Source organism: Cucurbita maxima, unplaced genomic scaffold (genome assembly GCF_002738345.1).
Source record: "Cucurbita maxima cultivar Rimu unplaced genomic scaffold, Cmax_1.0 Cma_Scf00058, whole genome shotgun sequence".
NCBI lineage: Eukaryota > Viridiplantae > Streptophyta > Magnoliopsida > Cucurbitales > Cucurbitaceae > Cucurbita > Cucurbita maxima.
Window position 1 is genome coordinate 703,263 of NW_019272074.1, and position 10,507 is coordinate 713,769.

Consider the following 10,507-nt stretch of genomic DNA (forward strand, 5'->3'; position numbering starts at 1 on the left):
TTTCTTTACCCTTGGAGGTCTCAGCTTTGTTCTTTTTGTCAAGATCATACTTGCCTCTAACTTTGACATCTATCTTTTCAATATTTGTATTCTTTTTCCAAGTTTTGAAAGTAGTAGACTTTGAAATACCATACCTCTTGGAGTTCTCCTCTCCCAAGCTAGTTGCCCTTCGATTTTGCAGCAAGGTGTAACAATTCTTGCATATCAAAGTACGCTTGCCTATCCACTTGATGAGCAAGTTGTCGGATTAATCCACCAAGGAATCTAGCAAGTTAATTATGAAGTAACACCAAAATAAAACAAGAAATGAACAAACAAATAAGAGACACAAAGATATTTTTGGATAGAATTGCACACTGAAAAAATTAAAAAAAAATTCCAAAAAGAAAGAACGTGAAGATTTTAAGAACAATCTAAATCTCCTTTTTACAAAATTCGGGAAATTTAAAAGTTATCTTCAAGTGTAGATTATGAGAGAAAAAAAAATATCAAACACAACGGTTCTAGATTTAGATGAATTAAGAAAATGATGTGAATCGAAGTTTATTTGAAGATTATTTGATCTTCAAATAAACATGAAAATGATAAAAAAAATGATAAAGTTCGTTTATAATCACAATCGTAAGAACAAATATGATAAGATTTTTTTTTTTCAAGATCTCAATGTGATCTTTAGAAGAAAATGAGAACAAAATGAAGAGTTGATGAATAATGGCGGAAATGACAGAAAGAAAATAAATGGACAGATTTAAAGAAAATATAAACAATAGCAAAAATGAAAGATAAAGTCAATTCTAGAGCGGCCACAAAGATGTAAACCTAGGCTCTGATACCAAATCGATAAGGCAACCTTAATCCTCAGCCCAACGATCCAAGCTTTTGTTGAAGCAAGAACCCTCGAATCAAAGTAACTACCACCCCCTTATACGAAATTTGGATCAACCAAGAGATAATGCTAGAATTAGATTACCTCTTATGATCGAAAATCTGGAAGCAAGATTTGGAAACCTTGTTCTAAATTGAGTCACTCCACAATCGAACTTGATCAAGGCTTGGTTGAATGACTCGGGTGCAATTCTACCACAAGAATTGCTTGAAACTTAGAATGGAAAATATGATGCTCGAATTTGTAAGGAAACGTCTCAATTTGAGATTTGAATTACATTCTTCCACGAATCTGAATTTTATATAACATATTATGTGTATTTATAGTCTCCCGAAAAAACACGTTTATGGACAACATTTATTCCCGATCCCCTTTAATCTCCACAAAATAATAAGTCAAATTAGCCATTTGATTTTTACATAATTTATGAAATTAAAAATAGTTCTTTCTATCAAATGTTGATGTGCTTAAGTTGGTTTGAAATCAATTGAGCTCTCTGCGCGTAGGTTCAAATTCTATTGTTTTTGGATCGTGTAATAAGTCCAGTTGGAACATTTGAAACACCGTGATTCTTATCAATAGAAATATACATGTCTAGGACCTTGAATCACAATTTACAATCTTCCTTTGGTTAAAATTGAACAAAAACATTATCGAGTTTAAAGGATGGGGTTTAGATCAACCATTAATGGTTAGTTCAGGTGAACCAACCACATGATCATCTTCTAACTTGTGACCATTCTAACATGCGTGTGAGGAAGGCTTCGATAGTCCGATATCACCCTCGATCAGCACATTTTAGGTCTCAATTGAAATTAGTTCCTTCACCAAACTTCAAGATATCTCGAACTTGAACATGTAGGTACCAATCTTTCCTTCACCAAACTTCAAGATATCTCGAACTTGAACATGTAGGTACCAATCTCAGCAATTAACATTAACTCAGAAAAGAGAAATTGAGGCTCAAAATCATGGGGTTAACCAAACTTACCCAGAACTTTGGTGACAAGAAACTTTTTTCCATTTGCACGTTCTAGCCCTCAGTACACTATGATTTCACCCTATTTCCAATTAACACTAAGAGCCCAGAATTATACCTTATTATCGAGAAATGAGAGGATAGTTTTAGGATTAAACTCTCTTTTTTTGGATCCCAAAACCGACATTTGAAATTGAAATTTGATCAATCAATCCACTGTGTTTCAATTCCAAGTCCTTTATGAAAATGTTGCAATCACCATACAGCTTAAGATCAAGAGTTTGTCAATTTCAATAAAGAGAGTATTACAGGAAGGAAAGGTCCCGGTCTTACTTAATAGTTCATTTCTTCGTTCCTAAGATTGAGCCCATACGTCCCAAATTCAACTCTAGAGAAGTCTTGTCCAATGCGGAATGATTGAAAAAAAACCCTAAAAATAACAAGAAGAATATTGGTAGATGGCCGCAAAGTCTCAAAGGGAAGTTATTGACAACAAAGTGGGTTTTAAGTTGAGTTCACTTGCAAATAAATAAGTCTACCCTAGTTTGCGTAATTATGAACTATTTTCAAAATAGAGAGAAGGAAACATGACAATATATCATACGGTCACGATTAGTGGTTCATAATGTGAGATCCATATAGAGGTTCTCGGTGGCTTTTGGACTTTCCTCCTATGGAAGTTATTTGCACGGGTCAATATTAAGCTGAACTCTTAAAAGGATAAACTACGGTATCTAAAATAATGGGTAGATTTATTAGGATTGTTAATGATGTTGTTGAGCAAACTAATAGTTACTTAAACAACTATAAGAATTAAGAGTTATTCTAGTATAATATTTAACATCCATAGGAATAAGAGTTATTCTAGTATAATATTTCATTGACTTTGTCTCGTCTAATGGGAACACTTAGACCTACTCCATGACTGTAATTATTTTAAATCACTAAATACCCTACCATAAGAAAAAATTTATTGGGTTTCAGTTTTCGTAAAAAATGTTTGACTTTTATGGTATAATTGGTAAATAATTTATAAGCCCTCTAGAGCATTTTTATTATCCTTTAATCTTAGTACCAACACGTTTTGCCAAAAATTAGATTTGTTTGCTAAGCAACCAGAAGGTTCAACCACACCAGAGGTAGTTCCTTTGGCATTTTTACATGAAGCTTTAGCGATGTGATTCTCGTAATTAGGTTTATGTCTTTCAAACTTAATCCAGTGCAATGATTTATTGGGCTGCAATCAAAATTGATTGCTATTTCAGTGGCGGAAGTTCCCTTGATCTCTTCGTATGTTACTTCGCTGTCTTTAACTCCAGAAGCCTATATTAGAATAAAGAAGAACGATCAACGTATGCAAAGAAAACTGATAAACAAGGACATCATTTAAGCCCTAAAGGTTGTAGACATGATTTTGTTGACAGGTCATGCCCCCGTACTAACACAACAAGAATAGTAAATGTCCATCTAACATGAAAGCAAGTAAAGGGGTTAGAACGGGCATGCGACCGTGGACAGTACGTTCTGGACAAGCATCATTGGAACATCTGACACGCGACCGTAAGCAACGCGCCTTGGGCAAGTATGATCGTGATACCTTGCAACTTGACTTAAGCTCACCTCGTGAGGTTAGTATGCATGATCTCACTCCTTATGTGAATTATATGCATAGGTTAGTTACGTCTTATGATCAAAATAGGTTATAATTGGTTATAATACCTAATAAGTTAGATTTTATTGCATGATCATAGATTATGTACCCTAAAGGCTGAAGGGGTACTTGACGAGGTGGTAGAGCAAGTAGACCCTTGACTAAGACCGACCCGCTCAAATTCCTTATCAGGAAAGGCACGCTAAGAACAAACGTCGGAATAAGTGGATACCATGGCACTACAATCTATGATCTAGGCCACTAAGGTAAACTAGGGTAACATAAAAAGTGGGGACAATGTCAGAATATCTTGGACATCGAGAGTATTGAGATTTATCCCATAAAGCCTTGTAATTAATTGTTTAATTTTAATAATAAATTTGATTATTTTATTTAAAATTTAACATTATCCATGGTATGAAAAGTCCTAGATCATTGATGTAGTCTTAAACAATATGTGATTGACATACAAGAGGATCATGTTTAAGAACAACCTAAAGGTCAATAGTATATGGATAAGGTTTGGTCTCTTATACTGATAACATAATTGATACGAGTCTATTTGTAATTGTTACAAATGATTATATCTAAATCATTCACACATGTGCGTGGGTGTATCTTATACTGCAAAGAGTTTGTATAAAATTGGACCACCAAAATATTTTAACTCCCTTTACAAATTCATTAATCGAGAAAATTAATATTCTAGAGGATGACCATATGCGACTCAATCTTAATCCTAAGTGAGTTGAGAATGACTTTTACTACAAATTTAATATGACTACTGTTTTCGGAACTTGACCAAATAGGGAGCTGTGAACATAATTTCACGAGATGAAAATCACTCTCTCTGTCTGATATAGAATAAGTAGACGAGTAGTTCCCTTACGTGATGATTTTAGGAATTGAACAATGGAGTCACACTCTCTCACCAACCCTGGAGGGACTTGGTTTATGGTTTGATCATATATAAATTGTTCATGAGAGAGTTAGTGGCACTTGAGATATAAGATTTTTGGAACAACTCGTGATTGCTTGTAACGATTATATCAATGGTCAAAACTTGTTCCACACTATATAAGCGTGCAACTCTAGGCCTACCATGGAGTGGCCTATAGTTAATGAACAAAGTTGATTAATTCAGGAATATATTTAATTAATTTTATATCATTGCAGCTTATAATCAATACGGTCATCATAAGGTTTCTTTGCTTGCTCATAGTAATACTAAAAGGATGATTTAGTTGAAGGAAAATTTCAAAAAAGAAAAAGTATTTAATTTGAAGCGTTCAAATTGATATTTAACATATGAGTTAGATTAAATACAAAATGAGAAAAATATATATAGTTTGTTGTGTTTAAATCACTATTTAATATATTAGATATATTAAATATGAAGAAAGAAAAATACATTTCATTTAATGGGTTCAAATAAGAGAAAAATATATTTATTGTTTTTTATATATTAAATATTAAAATAATCCATGTATATAGATAATTGAATAAAATTATATATTTGAAATTTGAACGACATTTAAATTAGTTAAATATATATTAGAATATCTTTTGACATTTAAATATGATTCTGGGAATATGTTATATTAGATATTCAAATATATTATTTGATAAATATTCTCAAATCGCGGTAGATAAGATCATAGGGTTGAGCCAAAAAGCATCCCACGCTTTCTCCAATCGCAGTAGAGAGAGAAAAAGGAAGCAGTGATAGGAAAATGGAGAGTTGTGAAGTGATATTTGTAGGTTAATGTTTATCCTTCTAACTCTAATTTTAACCTACCTGTCTCGAGTACTATTCTATTCTTGTTCTATTTAACCATTATAGTTTTTATACGGTTTAACAAATTTTAATTAGGTATGTCACGTATGTAAATCTCTACCTCAGGCCAACATTTTTAAATTTAAGTCTATCTTATAAGATAAGACACTCATTGCCATTTTAATTCATGATGGTTCGATCTCTAATTTTTAGGTTTGATATTTAACATATGAGTTAGATTAAATACAAAAAGAGAAAAATAAATATAGTTTGGAGTGATTAAATTACTATTTAATATATTAGATATATTAAATATAAAGAAAAAAAAAAATACATTTCCTTTAAAGATTGAACACTTTCTCCCTATTTCCTTACATTAGTTTGTTTAACATTTTGTTTTGTTTAATTCTAAGTAAGATCAAGGACGATTCTAATACTTCCGCTACGCTAGTTAAACGTTCATTTCAAACGGAGAGGTCAACGGGACTCTTACAAGTTTGTCCCACTGACATTTAAAGGGAAGAACATAGCCCCAACTCATTGAATAAGAGAAATATCTAAACACCACAAGCTTGTTATGCCACTTTTTGAGGCAGTTGAAAATGAGACAAAGCGGCCAACTACGAAAGCTTCCAATGAAGCAAAATAACATGAGTACATGTTCTCATGTTCACTGCCTCGATGGTTCAACTACAAAACACCCCACGAGGTCCAAAAGTGTGATTTTGGGACAAAAAGATATCACAAAGGCTTTATGGAAGCTACCCTGTTTTTTTTAGAATACCATCACCATTGGCACCCAACATGCACTTGGTTCACTGACCACGGTGAAGGCTCGAGTGAACAACTTTGGCAAGGCCAGTGCTCTTATCCAGCACAATGGCATCCAAAGTCATTCCTCACCGTATCTGCGGATGTAGACACTCAAGCGATTGATAAGAGTGCTAAAGTTGGACTAGCTTTGGCCCTTGAGCCATGATAGAACGACTTTACTCGCTATGGCGGGAAGAATTAAGGTAGAGTTTTCTTCTATATAGCCCCAAGTTGTTCGTTGAGACCTTGTTTATATGTGTTGATCAAGTCTTACCCGTTGTTTTGGATTGTAGAAATAAATGTTAAGACATGAATTGAGCAGCTCAGTTCAATAAAGACATGAATAAATCATTAGTTCTTCCTATCACGCTAATTCAACCAAAGGAGAATCGTAAATTGTGATTCAACCTCCTAGACATGTATATTTCTATCCTAACAACCTGATCACAAAATATCAAACATGCCCAAGTAAATTCCTACCACTAATGTTTAAAAGAAAAATCGAATTGACTATTTACATGCTTGAAAAAGTTCACGTTTTACACATTCCTCAAGCTTAAATCTCTAAAAGTATCATAATTAGGTCCCAAATCATGTTTAAAAAAAAAAAAAAGAAATCAGTAAAAAGGATTAAAAACAACATACATGTAAATGTAAGCAATCCTCGCGATACGAATTGACTTGAACATGTTTGATATTTTGTGGGGATGTTAAGATAGAAATATACCTGTCTAGGACCTTGAATCATAATTTACCACCCTCCTTTGGTTAAAATTTAACAACAATATTAAAGAGTTTAAAAGATGGGTTTTTTAGATCAACCATTAATGGTTAGTTCAGTTGAACCAACCACATGATCATCTTCTACCTTCTGACCATTCTGACATGCGTGTGGGAAAGGCTTAGATAGAACGATATCACCCTCGATCAGCACATTCTAGGCTTCGATTGAAATTGGTTCCTTCACCAAACTTCAAGATATCTTGAACTTGAACACGTTGGTACCAAACTCAGCCGTTAACATTAACTAAGAAAAAAGAAATTGAGGCTCAAAATCATGGGGTTAACCAAACTTACTCCGAATTTCGGTGACTAAAACTTTTTTCCATTTGAACGTTCTAGCCCTCAGTACACTATGATTTCACCCTCTTTGTTATGAACGCTAAGATCCAAGAATTATACCTTATTAACCAGAAATGAGAGGAAATTTTTTGGATTAAACTCTTTTTTTTTTTTGGGTTTCAAAACCGACATTTGAAATTCAAATTTGATCAATCAATCCACTGTGTTTCAATTCTAAGTCCTTTATGAAAATGTTGCAATCACCATAAAGCTTAAGATCAAGAGTTCGTCAATCTCAATAATGAGAGTATTTCATGAAGGAAAGGTTCAGGTCTTACTCAATAGTTCATTTCTTCGTTTCTAAGATTGAGCCCATAAGTCCCAAATTCAACACTTTAGAAGTCTTGTCCAATGCGGAATGATTAAAAAAAGCCGTAAAAATAACAAGAAGAATATTGGTAGATGGCCGCAAAGTCTCAAAGGGAAGTTATTGACAACAAAGTGGGTTTTAAGTTCGAGTTCACTTGCAAATAAATAAGTCTGCCCTAGTTTTCATAAGTATGAACTATTTTCAAAATAGCCAGAAGGAAACATGACAATATATCATATAGTCTCCATCATTGATTTATAACGTGAGATCCATATAGCGGTTCGTGGTGGCTTTTGGACTGTCCTCCAATGGAAGTTATTTGAACGGGTCAATATTAAGGTGAACTCTTAAAAAGATAAACTACTGCATCTAAAATAATGGGTAGATTTGTTAAGATTGTTAATGATGTGGTTGAGCAAACTAATAGTTAAACAACTATAATAAGAGTTATTCTAGTATAATATTTAACAACTATAGCAATAAGAGTTATTCTAGTATAATATTTCATTGACATTGTCTCGTCTAGTGGGAACACTTAGACCTACTCCATGATTGCAATTGTTTTAAATCACTAAATACCATACCATAAGAAAAAGTTTATTGGGTAGTTTTTGTCAAAGTTGTTTGATTTTTATGGTAGAATTGGTAAATAATTTATAAGCCCTCTAGAGCATTTTTATTATCCTTTAATCTTAGTACCAACACGTTTTGCCAAAAATTAGATTTGTCTGCTAAGCAACCAGAAGGTTCAACCACACCAGAGGTAGTTCCTTCGGCATTTTTACATGAAGCTTTAGCGATGTGATTCTCGTAAGTTAGGTTTATGTCTTTCATGCTTAATCCAGTGCAATGATTTATTGGGCTACAATCAAAATTGATTGCTATTTCAGTGGCGGAAGTTCCCTTGATGTCTTTGTATGTTACTTCGCTGACTTTAACTCCAGAAGCCTGTTAGAATAAAGAAGAACGATCAACGTATGCTACGGAAACTGATAAACAAGAATATCTATAAAACTTTTTTACCGCCTAAAAACTTCATACCATTTTAAGATATGTAAGGGTAATGGAGTCCGCAATTTATTACCCACAAAAGTAATTTAATTTAACAAAGAAATAATACTAATAATTTAGCACCCATTTTAAACCAAACAAATTTCAAACAATTAAAGAGAAAATAAATCAATTATTTATAAAATTAAAATATTGAGTTCTATTCAAATTTAAGGTTAAATACAATTAGAAAAAAATTAACTTGTTTGAGATTGACGAGAAATTATACCTGACCAGGACAGTCTTTCTCATGTGGATAGTAATTTTGATCAATTATGATCGGGTTTTTCACGTTATCCATAATGATGTGTTGAAAATAAACTTTTGTAGCAAATCCACAGCTTGGTCTTCCCCAGACTTAATCCTTACTCCATTCTGAGTCCCGGTGAAAGTAGATAATGTCAGTGTAACGTTATGCACTCCATCCTCCTCGGCCTTTATCCCCAAGCTCCCAATGCTACAAATACATTCAATAAAATACCAAATTTTTCATGATGTTTTATTTTCTCACTCTAACCTAGTATATTAAATAAAAATTTTGATCCAAAATATTTTTAAAATAATTTTAAATCTTTTTTCGCAACCTCAAATAACTTTAGAATATATTTTTAATCATTCAAATTTAATTCAACCTTTAGTTTTATCATTTAAAATTTAATGCGACAAATTTCTTTAACCCTTAAAAAAAAAAACTTTTCAAAAAATGTTCGTCATAATCTATCTCTAGTTACCGGATTCCATGTCCAAGTCGGCATGAAATACTTTCCATCCACAAGTTGGAGGTCCTTGGACTGATTGAGATGCAGTCGTCACCGTTGCTAATGCTCGAGTTGAGAATGGACACATTGGATGATTGTTGCACATGGATGCCATCAGTGTTTGGACTATCGTCTGCAGCCGAGACATTCACTCTTGTCATATGCACGTTTTGACACCCATGCACCACAATGTTGAACTTTTGGCTGTTAATCGAAGATAATCCATTGATGTTCACGTTTTGTGCATCATTTATTTGAAGGCTCTATCGATTCAAAAGAATCAAAAGCAAGAATCAGTATATATTTTAAATTAATCGATTCATTTTCTTTCAACCTTCGGCCGAAGAAAAATTTTCAAATTTTATTTTTTATCAAGCCAACTCAAATTTTGCATATCGTGGCTCCAACGGGGCAACTCTTCCCCGAGTGTTTACAATTCCATAAGGCAGTTCCTTGCCCATCGATAGTACCGCCAGTAATGGAAAACCCATCTATGTGACTAAACTCAGTCCAAGATTTAGTTTTAGCTAAAACTTGAATGTCCGAGGAAGCCACAAGATTTCCATCGATGAGAACGGTAATAACATTGTTCTTACAAGGCCCATTAAAGCTCACACTTCGAACGTAGAATATACCATCGGGAACGTAAATAGTGGCCGGTGTAGACGAGTCACAAGCCTTAGCCCATGTCATTTGAAGCACAGACGAGGCATCGGTCTTTCCATCGGGCTTGGCACCGAGGCTAATAATATTGAATGTTAATTCAGCATCCAAGGCATGGTTAAAAAACAGAAGTAGAAAGGAAAGAAAAACATGTAAGGTTACTAGAAGAGCGGAAGAAAACTTGATGATACAAGGGTTGGTAATAAGCATGAGAGAGAGAAAAGGGAAGCAAGTGATAGGAAAATGGAAGAGCAGTGAATTGATATTTGTAGGTTAATGCTTACCCTTCTAACTCTAACTTTAACTGACGCATCTCAAGTACTATTCTATTCTTGTTTTATTTAACCATTATTGTTTTTATACGGTTTAACCAATTTTAATTAGGTATGTCGCCTAGTTTAATCACTGTCAACGGCCAACATTTTTAAATTTAAGTCTATCTTATAAGATAAGACGCTCATTGCCATTTTTATGATTGACGGTTGGATCTCTCATTAG

General features: G+C 33.5%; 1 pseudogene; it reads right to left on the reverse strand.

The window, feature by feature from the left end:
* Positions 1-8,192: 8,192 nt before the first annotated feature.
* On the reverse strand, positions 8,193-10,219 carry LOC111471798 (annotated as a pseudogene).
* Positions 10,220-10,507: the final 288 nt, after the last annotated feature.